Source organism: Aythya ferina (assembly GCF_964211825.1).
Source record: "Aythya ferina genome assembly, chromosome: 11".
Taxonomy (NCBI): Eukaryota; Metazoa; Chordata; class Aves; order Anseriformes; family Anatidae; genus Aythya; species Aythya ferina.
In genome coordinates this window covers 11,976,642-11,994,352 of record NC_140307.1, presented here as the reverse complement: position 1 = coordinate 11,994,352, position 17,711 = coordinate 11,976,642, and the positions used below count along the sequence as shown (strand labels likewise).

Sequence of the window (17,711 nt, the reverse complement as noted above, 5' to 3'; positions counted from 1 at the left end):
TGAATTGTTGTTCTCTAGTCAAAATAATTAAGAAATTTGTCCAGCTGACTCACAGAATACTCCGGGTCTACTTGAGCACAAAATTGGAGACACCAGGACAAAAATGAGATATTAAGAGACCGCACGCACACACAAGTTCTTTGCCCAAAGCTCTTAACGTTAAAGAGATTAATGGAAACTACCGAAGTTGCAGAAGAAGCCTGAAAGTGGCTAAGGAGGGAGCAGAGGGAACATTAGTGCCACGTTTCAGTAATTGATTGTGTATGCTTGTATGCTGCATCTTTCCCTCAAACTACATTTCGCCTGCATATGGTTTCTCTTTCTGTCACTTTTAAAGTGATTTATTCTCTTCAGAATGGGAATTAGGCCTTATTTTGATCAAATATTTAGGACATTTTAGACATTAAAAGCCACAGATTACAAAGAAGAAAGGACAAAAACAGTGAAGCAAGATTAAAATTGAAGATAAGCCACAAATCCTACAATAAGGAATGAAAAAAACAACTAGCAAAACAAAATGCAAGGAGCTAAGAGGTTTATCCACCCTCCTTGTACTGTCTGGTTCCTTACTGCTAAATAATACCATGAAGGTCTTAACCACGCAGGAGCAGATGAAAGGCATCTGAATATAGGTCAGCGAAGGGTTTTGGATCCAGCTACGGACACTAATTAGATCACTTGCAGTTACTAAAAACAAGAGAAGAGAGAAAAGAGCTCCAAAACAAAGGGTTTATGCTCAAAACATTTGGAGTTGCTTTCCTCTAATTGTCAGCGGCCTTTGGTTCGAAAGCAGCTGGTGGCCAATGCCCCAGCAGCGAGGCTGCACCCGAGCAGCGCGACGTTTGGGCGAGCATCCGCAGAGGGACCTGCGGCCAAAGCAACACCAGGCAACATTCACAGCCCCGCACAAAGGCAGGGGGGTCTTCAAATGTGTTTTCAAGATAGAGCAGAATTCCTTCGCTTTCCTAGGAGAACATTGGCTGTTTTGTTTGACGCTGCCAAAACCTACAAAGCAAAAAAAAATTACTTTTTTTTTCCCCTGAGGTATACAGTATAGCTCAGTTCACACAGGGTTCCTTGTACCAGCCTGTTTATGCCTTCTCTTCTGTGAAACAAGCCTTTCTGTCTCCATAGTGGAAAAACCCACTGGTTTATATCCTTTTCGAGATGTATGCAGCCAATTAAATTGTAAAGTAATACCTGTTTCAAAGTCTAACTCAAAGAAACGATACATTCCTGGGCTGGGATTGGAGCCAAAGAGGTCACCTTACACCCTGCGGTCACGTGAGAATATTCAGGTTTGGGAATTTGGTATTTTGATTTCCTTATAAAGTAAAAGTGGAGCTTGAAAGGCTGAAATATCGGGGATTCTGCACATACAAGTTGCATGCATCGCTCAAGCCATAAAGATAATATTCTGAGGAACAAGAGAAGACAGTACAAGAGTTCACAGTGATCCCAAGCCCTTCACAATGACTGAGGAAAGCAGTAAGTGCTCATGGCTCTACATTTCTTCCCCAAATTAATGCCTGTTTTAGTCATATGAATAAACTATTATGTGACCATTGGAGTATATGCATAAGAATGGTGTAATCTGCGCAAAACAACAATGAAACGACACACTACAATAAAATCCACCCAGCAGAGTAACAAGTCGAGCCGATTTATTTCCATATGAAAACAGTGGTGAATCAACTTGTAAGTTTCATTTTAAATCTCTAGCTTCCTTCAAAGCAAGCAGGGAGCATGTAGAGCACCCCATGCCACTGGCAGCTCCCTGGGACGGGTGCCTGGTGCAGCTGTACCCCACTGCACGCTGGTGCGTGCCTCAAAGGTGGTGACCACGCAGCAGCCAAAAGATGCAGAGATCTACGAGAAAAATACGCTGTAAAAGCTAGCAAAAACTGCTAAAGAAAGCAAGATGTGCATATGACTAAGGCAATTAAGAGCTGGGGATGAGGCTAAGCCATACTTTAACATCATCAGGTGGTCATTATTAGCGAGGTGAGGTTCCCTGATGCAGTACCAAGACCAAGGGCATCCTTTGCCTCCAGAGGTGAGCAGTGCCAGGCACTCACACCCAGCACCCCACAGCTATGCCTTGCCACCAAATTCAGAGACCTAAGTCATACCTAAAAAAAAGCCTGCCTTTCAGAGAGCTGTGTCCCCAGCAGTGAAATGCTGTTGCTATTACCAGCACACAACATGCTGATGGTTCACAGGTGTATAAAGTGACACAACTAAAGAGGCAGGTGAGTGCCTTTATACCCACCCTGTTTTGGGTTCTTCAGTACAGCAATCAAGTTTTCATCAATTTAAGTTGTGCCCTGATGCTCTTTAGCTTTGGCCATCAGAGCCACCAACTCTCCAGCAAGGTTCCCCACTTGGAGCAGCCTCACGTCTGCTCACCTCAGGGCAGAAGCAGAGCAAAACTGACTCTGTCTGTGTACAGCATCTCAACACAACTCTGCCACCAGTCACAGTCCTGTTTTTCCCTGGCCCTAACACCCAAGTTGTTCCAGTACACCTCGGCTCCATTTGGAGAAACGCCTTGCAGATTGGGGGCATCCCCTCAGTGCTAAGGATCGTGCTTTGTGTGTGAATGTAGCAGCCCAAGTCTGCCTTCACACCACCCTTTATCTCTGCCAGATGCAAATTAAAAGCGTATCCTAAAGTTTGCATGCAACATACAGGTTTGGATGGGTCCTACACATCAAGTAAACCCACCAAAACAAGTACTTATGTTTTCATGACGTGTCTGATAAGAGCTGTCGAGTCAAATTCACAGGTTGCATTCTTCTGAGCCAGTGAAGTGAGCGTAATTGCATTGCTTTCTTTGGAGCCTCCCAGACGCAAGGCAGCTAGCTGTGCCGCCTTCTCACGAGCCGATCGGTTTTAATGTATTAAAACCTGAATTGTTTAGCCTACATGGAAAATCCCTGCAATAACTGCATGAGTTTAATAAGTTCGCTCCCTTGGTCAGAACCGATACCCACACCACAGAGATTTCTCTACCTGTTCACTAAAATAACATCCCAAGAACCCAGGAAAGCTAAATATAGATAAGTAGTAGTATTAAAATCAATTTGTGACACAAAAAAAAAAAATCTGTATATTGATTAGCTACTCAGTTTTCACAGAAGACATTGATTTAATATTGGCATCATTAACATCTAATGGCGAGATTCATAGCGCTGCTCAAGCAAAGAGCACAAAGGGCTACACCACTGACTGAACAAGAGCACAGAGCTGCATCTCCATATTGTTTCTCCACACCCCAGTATTTTTCAAGTGTTCCAGCAGAATATTTTAGCTGTTTAACCCCAGACATCAGAGAAGTAAATTTTAATGTTTAAGTCATGTGTGAAATCAATTGTGTTGACGGAAATATCATTTGAACGCATTTACTTTTTGGAGACTGTTCTGCATTTGTCTTTGGGTAATGAAATTCACTTCATTTTCATAGCATAGGTATTTTTCTTGCCAAGAAATACAAGTCAGGATTTATTTCTATCTCTGTATAAATCCACAAGGTAGCTCTTCACCGTGAACACATTTCCAGTGCAAACGTGAATTAAAAATCAATGAAGCACCTACACAGACTGCCACAACAGATTCTGGAAAGCTTTGCCTTTGATACCCACAATAGAAATAACAGCTTAAGTTCTTAGGCTTTCTAGGATTTGTCACCACTATGAATTTACATCGTTTCGATGCAACTGTTAGCCAAAGCTGCTATCAGAGCAGCATGGCACAGCAAGAGTCGCTGCAGGTATAACGCAATTAGTTGTAATCCTGGTCCTCGGTGTTCCAGGAAAGGAAATTTCTCGGGCAAACAAAACTGCACAAATTCAGCCTTTGCCTCTCCTAACACCACAAGCCAAGTGTTTTGCATCGTGTGTAAATTACTTCTTATCCTAGGAGGAACAATCTGCTCAGCTCTAACCGCTTCTTTTCGAATGCAGGGAGCGCTGCAGCCTCTCCCCGAGCCCAGCTCCGTCCTGGCTGCGCGATGGCTCACAGCTTTCTCCAGCCCCCCGCTGCGGCCTCAGACATTCCTCTGCTCTGTCAAGCAATGAAAATATCAGCAACAGGATTAGAGCAAGCCTCTGAAAGAAAGACTAGCTCGCTTAACATCCAAAGCCTAGGAAAGAACACGGACGTCTTCTGGGGTTCACAATGCTGGTAATCACTCTAAATTACAAGCAGTAATGGCATTTTTTTGAGCTTCAAACAACTGAAGGCCTTGAATTCAGTGATATTCCTGCATCATTAAAAGGCCTCACATTCCTGCAAGATGCAGCCAAAGTTTGTAAGTGTTCATTAGGCATGGCAGGCTTCTGCTCTTGCACTAATACATGCTAGAAAAAAAGAACAAGCTAAAAAAGAAGCAAGATTTCTCTTACCTTTTAAATCTCAGTGCAGGCACAGCCAGCAACTCTATTCTTCTATTCAACCTCATACCAGAGTGGTCAAGGGTTAAAACGTTTAAGAAAAGCATTAAGAAAGAAAAAATATTTTTCCTGCACTGAGGAACAAGAGGAGCACTTCAGAAAGGCTCCGAGCACCACACAAATTGAAAGAAAACAATCCTGCAGAAGCAGGACCTCACTGCGGCATTCAGGTTTGCTTTTCACAGTAGCCTCCTCAGCCAAGTAAATGCATCTGAATAAAACCATTCCAGCCCACCTTCCCAACCACACTGAGCTACTGAGATCCTCACAACTATCCTCCCCTTTCCAGATGAGAAAAATCCTTTCAATGTTTACTTCAAGAGCTAATGACTTGAAAACAGTTAGAAACAGTGAAAGTGCTGTTCCAATTTTGGGGTGGGGAGCAGCATACTCTTCCCGCTCTACCCCTATTCTCAGGAGCCTCACTTAACTCGTAGCTCTGCTCCACATCCTTACATAGCCTCACAGCTTTATAGCAAGTCACAATGTAAAAGGAACCGTCTCCCTGAGAAACTAAACGGAGTTTCTGTAGCTTTAGCAAGTTAAATGCTACTTCTAGAATGCACGTGCACATCTATGCATTACATCAGCACTAGAGATGCACAAATTTCCAGTTTTTAAGAAGGTGGATGACTGCAGAAGTTATGGTGCAAGGGACTTGAGCACAAACACGTTGCTCATGCACATCAGACCGAAGCTCAGCGTGGCACGTTGCTCATTGCACCCCAAGGTAGATTTGCACAGGAGGAGGAGGACACTGGGCGATCCGTCAGACTCCTTCCCCACCAGCATCCGATACATTATGCATGCCGGCGCTATTGCCTAACAAGCAGCTGTGGCACTTTATAGCTGAGCTCACCTCCTCCCTGCTTCCCCTTATGCTCCACATCCAGATTGCATCGGATCCTGTCTGTTTTATTGTATTTTGTGTTTATTCCTCCCTTACCCAGATTTGTGCAGACGTTACCCATCTCACCAACTTCCCACAAATGCTGCAGGGCAGAGTCAGGGGATGCTGAAGGGAGCCTGGTGTCTTCTTGGGGTTGACAAGTCCATCATGACATTTACACAGAGACCTTTTGATGGAAATTCTAGCAGGGATTTTAAATATGGTATTAATATACAATTTCCTACTTTTTATTTAGCCTTGTCTGTATTCCAGGCCTGTAACATAAAAACCTTATTTTCATACACTAAAGCCATCTTGTACAACTTCAGAAGCATCTTCCACTATATTTAAACCAACGCACTCAGAACCATTTCCAGGTTATCAGAAGAGTTTCTTGAAACCTTACAAATTTATTTTAAATGGCCGTCCCATTAACCAGAACTGCTCAGACTTTGTGACAATTCTGATCACCAGATTTTCTTGGAGTCAATTGCAGTAAAGCAAATAACATTGCCAGATGTCACACTTTTAAACAGATTTTCACTATAAACGATTTTATTGATCGTTTTCTGTAAAATAAAGTGTACAAGCACAAAAACATATGTAAAGGAGAGGAATTAAATCAGGACCAGCTCTAGTTTTATAAAGATACAAAATCAGACATAAGGATGGCAAAGGCACAGCGATGAAGCACTTATCCCAGAGCTACGCTGCTGCTTTTATCACAACGTTGTGAAACGCAGCACAGCACTAACTCCAGAGGCAAACGCTTTGAAAGGCACTGCAGAGTTTACACAAAGGGAGGGGATGGGAGGAGCTAGTCCAAAAAACCAACAGCCACCTCCCCCCCGAGGAGTTTATTGAAGCAAAAACTCCAGCGTGGAAGCGTAGTCTTGCACGATACCACCAAGGCGTTGTGCATCGCTTACGTCAGTTACTGAATTTGAGTGCTGCTTTCTGGTGAGCCAAACGGTTTGTACAAGCAAAGTTGCTCAAGAAAAAAAATCAGGGAATTGAAACGTAACCTTCTGGTAGGCTGACTTGTAAAAGCACAGTTGTCTCACTGCTCTTCCCCTGCACCAAAAGGCTGCAAAGGAAAGGAGCACTCAGAGACCACACTCACAAACCCTTGGTGCTTCTCGGTGACACCTTGCTTTCTTCCAAGTATTAAAAGCGCCTTGATTTGGTTTTGTCGTATCTATGCTCTTTGGTATACTGTAATGCAGATCAGTTACAATGCAAAAAAATTGCTTTGAATTTTGTACAGCTGATTTTTGCCCAATGGTCTATTCAAGGGGTCTTGCTCACACTTGCATTTTGGCCTCATTTATAGCAAGGAGTAAGGAACCCGCTACCTTCTCCCAGCTACCTTCTTCAAGCCATTTTCCCCTCTATGTGCAAACTGAAGGGTTGAAAACAAGTGTGTCTGTTACATTCGTATGTTCTAAAAACATTTTGCTTAGTGATACAGTTTAGTGTAGGACTGGTTAGTGTTAGCTCAGAGGTTGGACTAGGTGATCTTGGAGGTCTCTTCCAACCTAGATGGTTCACAAAATGGTGCCTCAGAAAACTACTTCTCCAGTGACACCGCTGAAGTCTGCATTACAGCCTCCGAAAAGTGCACAAGCAATTAAGGAACAAGAATGGATGCTTCTGTTTCAAACTGCCATAAGGGACTGCATAAATCTCAACAGTTATTATCATAAAAGGTGGCAGAACTAATCAAACGTACATCTACTACTACAAAGACACCCAGGTATCACTTGGTCAACATCTAAAGCCATTCTATCAAACCCTTGGAAAGTTGCCTGAAGAGAAATTTTCCAAACAATGAAGCAAAAGGTGTCCTCTTTGCTACAGCTCCCAAGTGTTACCCAAAAGGCTGTAAAAGCTTCCAGAATTTAAAAAACCAAACCGCCAGCACAGCATTAAGTGTAGGTAACAATCCCCCACCCACGCAGCACCTTTGGCAGCCGAGAAAGGCAAAGTAACATCTCTGAAGCCACAGCTAAGGATGTTACAGCAGATCTGCAAGACGCAGCCTCCAGCTTTCCAAAGATGTGTGCTGGCTGGCAACCCCCGTCAATAACCATATGACTACAAGACAGAAGTGACAACACCTGCACGCAGTCACTAAAGCTGAAACCAAACTCTACCTTTTTCTGAGACCACTGGACAAAGCTAAATCTGTCTGAGCAACTTGAAGGTGTTCCTGCATCTTAAAACCATTTGTTGATTTCACTGCATGGCAAAAGTCACACTTTTTTTTTTTTTTTTTTTTAAAGATATGTAAATGCTCAACCTTGGGGTTAATGATAAGTCTTCAACTCAACCTACAACTCACTTCCATTTTTTTAAATGCAGTACGACTGCCCAAGTTCCAAGAAATCAGATGCTGGTGACAAAGGCAGGTCACTGAAGGCACTGTGATTTGAGGTTCAGTTCAGCAGTTCAACCCAGTTGCTTTGTATGCCACAGGAATCACAACTGAGCCAGGCTGGCAAACCTGGCTTTGTGTTGGGCAACAAGAGAATGAGGCACTTGAGTCCACCAGCAGCCGTGAGGCAGAATGGACAAGATATAATTATTTCTATTTTGTAGGAGAAGTAACACCATCAACCCATCGCACCCTCTCCTCAGTCCGTGCACTTCCAACAGCCATCAGCGTGCAAGTTCAGGGACAAATAACTCACAGCACAGGAGCTGCACTAGATTTAAGCAATCAATACGCTCTATCTATTCACATGCAATTATAACAGAAGCTATCAGGTGATAACCCTCCAAAGCCTCCTGCAGAGACAGGGATGACCAGCGTATACGCAAAATTGGGAAAAAAAATATCAACACACATGATAAAAATAAGTCAGAAGTCCATTTCTTGCAGATCCTTTTTTATTTTAATAAAATATCAAAGGACATGCCTGAAAATGCTAAAGCAAAAAAGCCTCTACTTGACAAACTGAATGCAAACGAAGATAAAAGTACAAAGCCCAGGCTCGCTGTGCTCTGGAGTCACGACCAGTAGCTCTGGAGAGCAAGAAGTAGGACAGATCAAAATGGAGACAGATCAAATCTAGCTCAGACAGGTATTTTCAGCTACTGGAAAAGCTTTATTTCCTCCTTTAGATTATTGATTTCCCGAGTAAAAAGAAAAGCTCGGCAACAACAGTAAATAAAGAGAACTGGAAAACACTACTTCAAAAAATAGCACTGCACATTTTCAGCTGATAATGCCGTTACCATGAGCACAAGATACTTCACGTCGAGCCACAAAGTCAGCATACATCAGATCCTGCTCTGCATGCACCTGATGACTCTTCCTCCCACAGTCAGATATCAACTGTCCCCCTCCAAAAGCCTCGAATTTCAACTATGAAAACACCACAGCATACGAATAGAGGTTATCTTCCAGATTCTGCCACCTGATTTTTAGCTATTGCCAGACTAGAGCCACAGCATTTGCATCAGCTCCACGGAAGAGCACTTTCTTGTTCTCAAAGACAACAGATTCTGCAATGCATAACACTCATTTACACTCAACTGCACAACTAGGGGAAAAAAAAAATAGTATTCCCAATGTGGTCATACATCTCCTGTAGCTATGCTTTGCGTACCATGTATTTCATCTGCATCACAAAAAAGTTGCATGGAAAATCACACTGCTGAAGTGGTTACCAAACCACCGCAGGTATCTGAGTTGTTTGACCTCTTTTTTTAAGCATTTAGACATTTCTCAAGACACAACAACAAAAAATAGCACAACTTCAAGTATGGGGACAATAAGGAAAAAGAATCCTTAACAAGAAGAGAAGAGCTACAGAACCTAAAATTAAGGCTCCAAAGACCAGCACTAGGTATAAACAACGGCATGGGAAGATTAGGATAAATAAGCTATTTTACACTTCAAACAGAAGACAAGCCATTTCAAATTCTAGAAAAGGAAGCAACCTGGGAAAATTACGAAGTAGGGCTGTCACACCCCAAGTTTGCAGTACACACTCTAATAGCTCTTAATGCTAATTAAAAGTGTCTCTTTTTTGTTATTATTTAAACTTGTCCTTGCAAATGAGCAAAATTGGAATATGCTCCTCTAATTTTGGATCTAGCTCCCAAAACCATCCCGTTACCAGCGTCTAAACAGGTCAAGATGCACTGCAAAACTACCATGTGTAGTAGAGACAGGGGTAGCAGCATAAAAATGATTTCCATCTCTGCGATAATATCAAACTCCACAAGCAAAACGGATTAAATCATTGCAAAGGCAGTATGTACACACACAGCACGGCCCTTATCACCACATACGTAACTGGATCAAAGAAAAATCTCCCCTAAACCACACAGGGAAGGGCACCAACAGTATGCCCAGGCAGAGCACTGTGGAGGAAGAGCAGCTCTCCATCCCAGCCCATGCCTGCCCCCAGCATACACCTCACCTCACCTCCACACCAGTCTCCCAGCACTCACAAGTTCCTGACACTTGATTTCAGCATGAATTTTTCCTGAGAACCACGGAGCGATGTCATCATTAGCCATGAAATTGGCTGAAAGTCTCCACGCATCAGGAGCTGCTGTGGCTGCCAAGGCTGCTTCTGTCACATCACCTCCTGTGTAAGCTCTTCTTACAAGCCCGACCAGACTTAGTTTTGGTGTTCTTCTTCAAGGGCTTAATCAGAGATGATTTAAAAGTCCTGGTCCCACATAACCACAACACAGCCATCAGCACACGATGGATTGAAAGCAACACCTGCACTGAAATGCTACACAAGGCAATCACCATCAGTTTCCTCTGGACTTTAAGCCCGTGGCTGGTGCACCCAGAGAGCTCCCAGGCCGCCACCCGCTGCTCAAAATGGAAGCCCCCTCCAGTAGTTTATTTTTTTTTTCTCCCCTCAAGGCAACATATTTTAAGATGAGACTTAGAGCTTAGTTCCCACTTCAGGACCAAACAGATGAGATTTCCATGGGGGCGGGAGGACACTAGAGCCAAATTGACAATTCGTTCTAATTTAAAGCCTTTAACATTTAAGAAACATTTTACTGGAAAATCCAATTTAAAATAACATACATTTTCTGACAAAACTTTAGCCTACAGATCTGGAATTGATGCGATACGATACGTCAGAACGTTAAGGAGCGGCACGGTGACAGAAGAGGTGCTGTATTTTGTTCACAGCGCTTTTCGTGTTGAAACACCAACCACAGCGGCGGCGGCACCTCCCCGCAGCGCGGCTCCCACGTGCTCCTGTCACCCTCTCCGACGGCAGGCCGTCACGCAGCCACATGGCACGGCAGATCTGGGAACCCATCCAGTTTGCTACAGCCTCCACAAACGCTTGTGGAAGCAAATGGAAGGGCAGGGTGTGCGAGAAACGCTGAAACTAAACACATGAAAATAGGATTAACGCTTGGCAGCAACTTCCTATCTGCTGCGCTTCACTTTTGCCCAGATTTCTAATAAAAAAAAAAAAAAAAAAAAGACAAATGGGTAACAAAATACTGCTTTTTCTGCAAGATGAGCACCAAAAGCCCAACCTGGAAATGCCACCTCCAGCGGCACAGGAGCCTACCACCAGCTGCTGGGGTGTCCGACCGCATCACACGGACTGTTTCTGGATGCAGTTCTACTCCATTTCCAGTTCCCTCACACTGCCTTCCTTGCCTGTTTTCAAACAGGAACATTTGGCTTTATAAATTGCTGTTGGAAATATTTCATTTTCTCATTAATACCCGTGCTTTCGTGTCTGCTGTGTACAATCTGCAACAACCATTGGTTTCAAACAATTACTCTTTTTTTTAAACCAGTCTGACTGTAACCCCTTAGCAGAGAGAAAGCAACTTACACTCCGCCTCTCAACACACACAAGACGTTTTAGAAGTCATGACAGGTCTAATGACTTAAATGACTTTTGGCAGCCTGTTCTACTTTTAGAAAGCATATCCAAACGCCTCTATTTGTGGCTCTCCCTCTCCCTACAGTTATGTTATAAGGTTTCAATGCCTGAGCTCCAGAGCAGCGTTAAGAGGAGATGTTCAGGTTCATTAACTACAGAAGAAAACTGAGAAAGATGAAGCTTGCACAGCAGGACCTGACTGCACCTTAACCCAAGTGAGATCAAGCTGCTGGTCCGTTAAACAAAAAGCTGTGAGCTGAGAAGGGGCTGGAAGATGCCCCAAGCCTGAAGCCAGGAGCAGCTGGCAGCAGTGTCAGTAACACGAAGGTGCCTCTGTCACAAGGAAGGGCAAAGAAATCAGCATGGTCGAAATGATGAGATGCAGTTTCTACACCCAAGCCAGCGTACTGTGAAGTGCTGTATCACAGACATAACACAGCACATATTTACAGATGCAAATAAAGATGGACACAAGCTCTGGCTCAGGATCTCTTAGTGAAGAAAACACTAAGGAAAGCCAAATTTCATAGAAAAGCAGCACTCATCATGACCTGGCTGTAAACTACACGCAGAACATTAAATGCAGTGAAGCTGCAGCAAAGCAGATTATCTCTTCAAAATTGTAAGCCTAAGTTAAATATTTTAATTGGCAAGAGTCACCAGTTACACCTACGTGGGTACAAACCTCCAACTGCAGCACACCATGCCCATGCTAGCAGCATCACATTATTCATCCCTAGGTCAACAGCAACATTAGACACATGTCAAAAAATGTTAAAAGCACATCAAACAGGATAAATTTATCTAAGTGAAACAATAATGGAAGACAACCGAGCTGGCTACTGACATGCCCTTCGACCAATTGTCACAGAGTGTGACAGCTTCAAGACATGTAAGAAAGACATCAAATAAAAACATGAAGGTAAAACACTGAAACCCCCCACGCACGTAATGACAGAAAGCTAGAAGCAAAACACAGAAGTTGTCCATACTTGTAAACAAAAGAGAAAAATACAGGAATAGGTGGGGAAGTTCAACAGAGAGACACCCAACAAGTGGATATCCAAGCCCAGTGAAACCCAAGAGAAGGATATGAAGTATTACAGGCAAGAAGAATATCAGGAGAAATGGAGTTTTATGGGAGCAGGTGGTAGAAGTACAGAAAGATACAAATTCCTAGTCACGTTAAACAAAACGAAATTCAGGTCTTCAGTGACAGTAAAGCATACGCAAGGGATTTCTTTAGCATGGCTCTCCCATCAGCACAAAATAAAAGTACATCACACAATCGGAAGGGCTGAAACATTTGGTGGACCTGGAGAAAGCGGCTCAGCGATCTTCACAAACTAGCACACTTTCTAAGCTTCTGTAGCAGATAAATGATAAAATAGCTAATGCTCAGGGGCTTTACGTTGATGTTGTTGTTTTGGTTTGGATTTTTGAAGGAAATAGTAGAAAAACATTAACAAAACCCAACAGGATTCACTGCTGTATGGGCTAACAAGCAAACTGAAATCTCACCTAACCGAACTAGGAAGGGCAGCTGAATTTCAAGTTCTGTGAACAGATGAAGCAGGGGGCAATTTAGTCACACAGGTGTTTTTCCATGTTTAAAAGACCTCTGGACAAAACTATATGACTGGAGGATGCTTATTAATTAGAATTATCAAGCTTCTACGCTTGATTCATCAGAACTCACGCTGATTAGAAAGAAGTCATTCATATGAGCTAACACTTACCCAGTGCACCAAGATCAACAGATGAAAATTCGCAAATGAAGAAATTCAGCCCAAGCAGAGCACGTGAATTTCTTCAATGGTATCCAGTATCGAGTCAGCTGCTCAAACTACTTCGTGGCAAAGAAAATTCACTGCTAATATATGCAGAAGAGCACATTTTAAAGAAAAGCTCTCTCCAACATGCAATTCACTATCGCTAGATCAACTTAACAACTCAAGAGAAAATCTCACTAGCTGTGAGAACCAGAACACCCACGGAACAGGAGGAGTAAAACAGCCACATCATAAATTAACAGTACGCTCTTCCCTAAGAACGCCACACTCAGTCTTGCTAACTTCACAACAGAAAGCTGAGGCTGAACCAGGAAAGCTCAAAGACAGACCATGAGAATCAGAGACCAGCAGAAAACACAAGCCCCTGTTCCACACGAGCCTCACAAGAGAAACCAGAGAGTGAACATGGGCTGTTCTCGTAATAAGGGAGCTGTTTTCTGACCACGAGCTTTCTCTAACGGTAATAAAATCAAGGAACACTCGAACCGAGCCTGACCCCCACTCAGACCAACTGTGTTCAGCTCCAACCACTTCCAGTGTCCCAAATGTCCAGAAGCAATGAGTAGAGTGATGCTTATTAACAGTGTACAGAAAACGCATCTTGCTTTATAGTATTTAATTCTTACTTGGATTGCTAAAGAGGCACCGAGTCATTTTTATTAAAATTAGATATTAAATCTCTCCACTTTCAACAAAACTCAAACATCTCATGGTTGTCACACACTCCAGGGAATTGTCCAAACTCCCAGGAAATTTGTTAGCACAAGGCTGCTAATTCCTTCTCTCCCTTTGGTAGGGGCAGCTTTAGAGTTCTGGGGTTTGTGGTTTTTTTAAAGACTTTTTTTAAGCTAATAATTAAAAAAAAAAAAAAAAAGCTTATCATAAATCGATAATCTGTTTATTTTGTAAAATTAAGATATGCTCCCTAGCTTGAATACTACATAGTAAAAAACACTTGGAATTAAGAGCACCTAACAATTTCCTGCGGAAGTCTGCAACGATACACGTACAAATTGGGCTCACTTATTTATATGGAATTAATCAGGATTACCACTTTCATCTTAGCAATTTAACTGGAGAACTAAATCAATAGCATCCAATCAGTAAAATATTACTGTTGTTTCCACAGCACCGAGACATTTTCTCTATTAAGAACCGCCGTGCCCTTCCTGAAGATCGATATCCCCGGAGCATGACGTTTCCCGTTCCAGGAACAGAGCCCGGATTCGGCGAGACAGCCTGCAGCAGCTCCGGGGTTCACCTGGAAATGGAAGTCATGCAAGGCCTCTCTTCCACTCGCTGACTTGTTTCCCATGAGAATCCTGCTTCCATGAGAGGCACCAGTTATTAAGCAGAACTCCAGGCATTCCTCCTCCTAGACTAGACAAAGTGACACTTTACAGGTCCTACTGCTTCCTAATAAAAATGAGCTACGAACACATTGGCATCTGTTTTGTACAGAACATGACTGCCATGCCAAGCTAGAGACAGTGCACCAATCTGCTTTCACCCTTTTATGACGCTCAGGCTGATGCTGCACAAGTCATATGCTTTTATGGCTTGAAAGTAAAGGTTAACAAACATATCATCTTGCTCTTTGTGCAGTTTTCTTAAACTCCCACTCCATTTCCATGCTCGCTCCTTATCACCCTCCTCTCCTTCAAATTAAAACAAACAGAAGGGAAAGTGAGTGGGAACTGTAGGCCGGAATACCTCACAGAGGGCAGCCAGTTATTTAAAAACATGCCCACGTAGTTCTCACATCTCTCTGAGGATCTCCTCTTGAAGGCCTGAAGTCTTACAAACGAGAAGGCCACTATCATCAGGAAGAAACAAACACGTATTTACATGAAGAGAAGCTGCAGTGTGTAATTATCTTACTTCACCTGTAAGAAGTTAGCGGGACGATAGCTAGAGACAGCAGAGACCCTTACCCCAACCTGCTCACACCTGCATGTAATCAGCAGTGGTGGTGCGTGCACATCCCGGCAGCTACGAGCAAACTGCTCGTATTCGATCGCACCCAGCAGCCAGGACAAGCAAGGCTGACACACGCCGCGTTTGCATCCAGCGGGGAAATCAGCTGGGGACCTGCGCTGACGGGGCATAATGGAGACCTGAATATTTGTCTCTATTCTTAGCTCGGGATATATTTAGAGATAATCAAGAAACACACGCAGATCAGGAATGAATTAGGACTCCTGTTTCTCAGGAACCCCAAACATCTATCCTCCCGCTTCCTCCAGCTTTCCTTCCGCTGCTCCCACGTCCTGCAGCAGTGCCCGCGGTGCCTGTTTCAGAGCCTGCCACCAACACGTGCCTGAGCACCCGTTAAGTTGAGGGAGCCCTGTGCATCCTCGATTCTTACCAACTCCAAACCACATTTCATTATGGACTTCCTAAACTGCCAGTTTGTCCTTTACCAGCGCAATAAGCACCGATTCCAAGGATTTCGACAATATCAGGGAGAGAAGGAACAAATTTCCTGCTTCAGAATAATCTCATCTGCAATCTTAATAGGGCATATATTTTACCATAGCTTCTCCATTAAAAATTAAAATCGACACCAACTTCAATTTCATTCTTAATAATGTAATCCTGTATAGATCAAAGTTGTCACATTCACCTCAAGTCAGTTTCAGTTACAAGAGGCAGGATTTAGCTAGTTGATGCTTGTTCCTTAATATGGATTTTGGGGGGTTTACTCTGCAAGTGAATAACTGTCCTAATTCTGAAATAAGGACTCATTTCGTCTTATATACAAAGCAAACAGATAGACTGGGAAACAGACTCAAGCTCCTAGATGCGCAAACAAATGCTTGCAGTTACACAGGTGGTTTTTTCCTTAAATAATTCAGCTACGCTCTTTCCTTCTTCAGAGAGCAACAACTGCCTATTTACAGATGGGCTCAAACATCACTCAAACATTAGGGGCTCTATACAAAGAACGCAGGCTTCCAAACCTCCAACTTCTGCGCTTTTGTGTCATTTTTATCAACACCAAAAGGCTCAGAAAGAGGAATCTGTTCCTTTGGGACATAGCAAAAGCCACCGGAGCTTTGAGATGAGTGCCACATCTGAACCCGCCCCGAGAGGCCACGCGTCCTCCCCAGCCCCACACACCTCACCGCGACCGCTCAGCGCTCGCCCAAGAGCCGGAGCCCCGCGCCAGGCCCCCCGACAGCGCTGTCACCCCTGCACCCCCAGCACAAAGGGAGCGCTTTGTGCGTGACGTGGAACATCTGTGTCCGATTCCCTCTTCCACCAGCAGGGAGGGACTCGAATGCGCCTCTCCCACCTGCCAAATAGGAGCATACAGGGAACACCCCGCGTTTAAGAAAAAAATACTAATTATCAGGTGGGAGCTAGTGCAAATTAGGCTGGAGTTCATCCGCTGCGCACGAAGCATCTCACATCTTCATCGAGACAAAGAACCAAGAAAGGCTCTCCCCCTCCAGTGACTCCCTCTGAAGAGCTCAGGGTCAGGCAAACCCTGCCTCCTGGTCCTTACCGCGGGTGGAACGGGGCAGCACATCGACGGGGCAGAAAAGCACATTCCACAAAAGAGAGAGAGAGAGAGAGGAGGCAGCAGGGGTGCGCTGAACTTCCAGCGTTTCCACGCTGATGCTTCCAAATTGCCACTCTGAGAAACAGTCAGCTTCAATGAATGCTTTATTTTGTGTTTCTGCGTGCTACTCCCCCTTGGCTGACTTAACTCACCTATTTAGCTGCAACAGATAAAGCGTCACCTATCAGTTTGATGTTCTCAAAACAGAAAGGATTTTTTTATAAGTAGCAAAAAGCACCCGACATGACTATAACTGCAGTGAGCTGTCAGCAGAGCAATAAATACTGAAACAGAATTGTCACATGGTAAGATTTTACACATCAAAACAGTAACTTATCTATTACACAGAGATCTTGGAACCTAAGTATAATGTTGTTGGTGTTTTTTTCTTTTTCAAAAGGAAAACGAATAGAAGTCTTCAGAGCTGGAATCGGCAAAGCTCGCGCTATGTGAGAGGTTAAATAAATACATTCCCTGTCAACAGGAGTCAGCACAGGCGATTACATCAGTAGTGCCTGAGCTGAGAACTAGCACGCGCGGTTCTGCCTGGCGTGATGTGCAGCAGGACAGCCCCAGCTCACCGCCAGCAGCACGGCGCGGCCGCGCTCGCGCCAAGTTGCCGAGAGCCGCTCGTTGAACCACCACTTGGGTTTGCTCCAGGGTCCACTTACGCAGGGCTTGCCTTCCACACACCAGCGTTCAATCCACAGGGAAATATTAAAAAAAAAAAAAAAAAAAAGTCCAAGCGTTCAACATGCAAGATTTTTTTCTATCTTTCTCCTATTCCATCGCTGACAAGAGAGGGGGAAAAAGGAAAGTTTTTCCACGGCTTCGTTTTGCAGCCCGCGGATGCCCCCGTGCCATGCCCAGCTCTCCCTGTCGCGGAGGCCTTTCTGCAGGGCAACCTCACACGCACGCCACGCTTCATCTGGACGCTGTTACGGGGCTGCCTTTCCTCGGGTTTATTCATTTTGTGGTTGGTTTGATTTTTTGGGAGGCAGCGAAGCCGCCCGCTCCGCTAGCGGATGGGCAAAGGCAACAATGGGGAAAGGTGCGAGCGGCGCCCGGAGAAGGGGGCTCCCCGTGCAGGTGCCGGGCTGCGGGCACGGCCGGACA

At 44.1% G+C, this 17,711-nt stretch overlaps 1 protein-coding gene across 9 annotated transcripts in view; it reads right to left on the bottom strand.

The window, feature by feature from the left end:
- NEO1 (neogenin 1) overlaps window positions 1-17,711 on the bottom strand; it is a 189,663-nt gene that overhangs the window by 169,073 nt on the left and 2,879 nt on the right. The window lies entirely within an intron of this gene.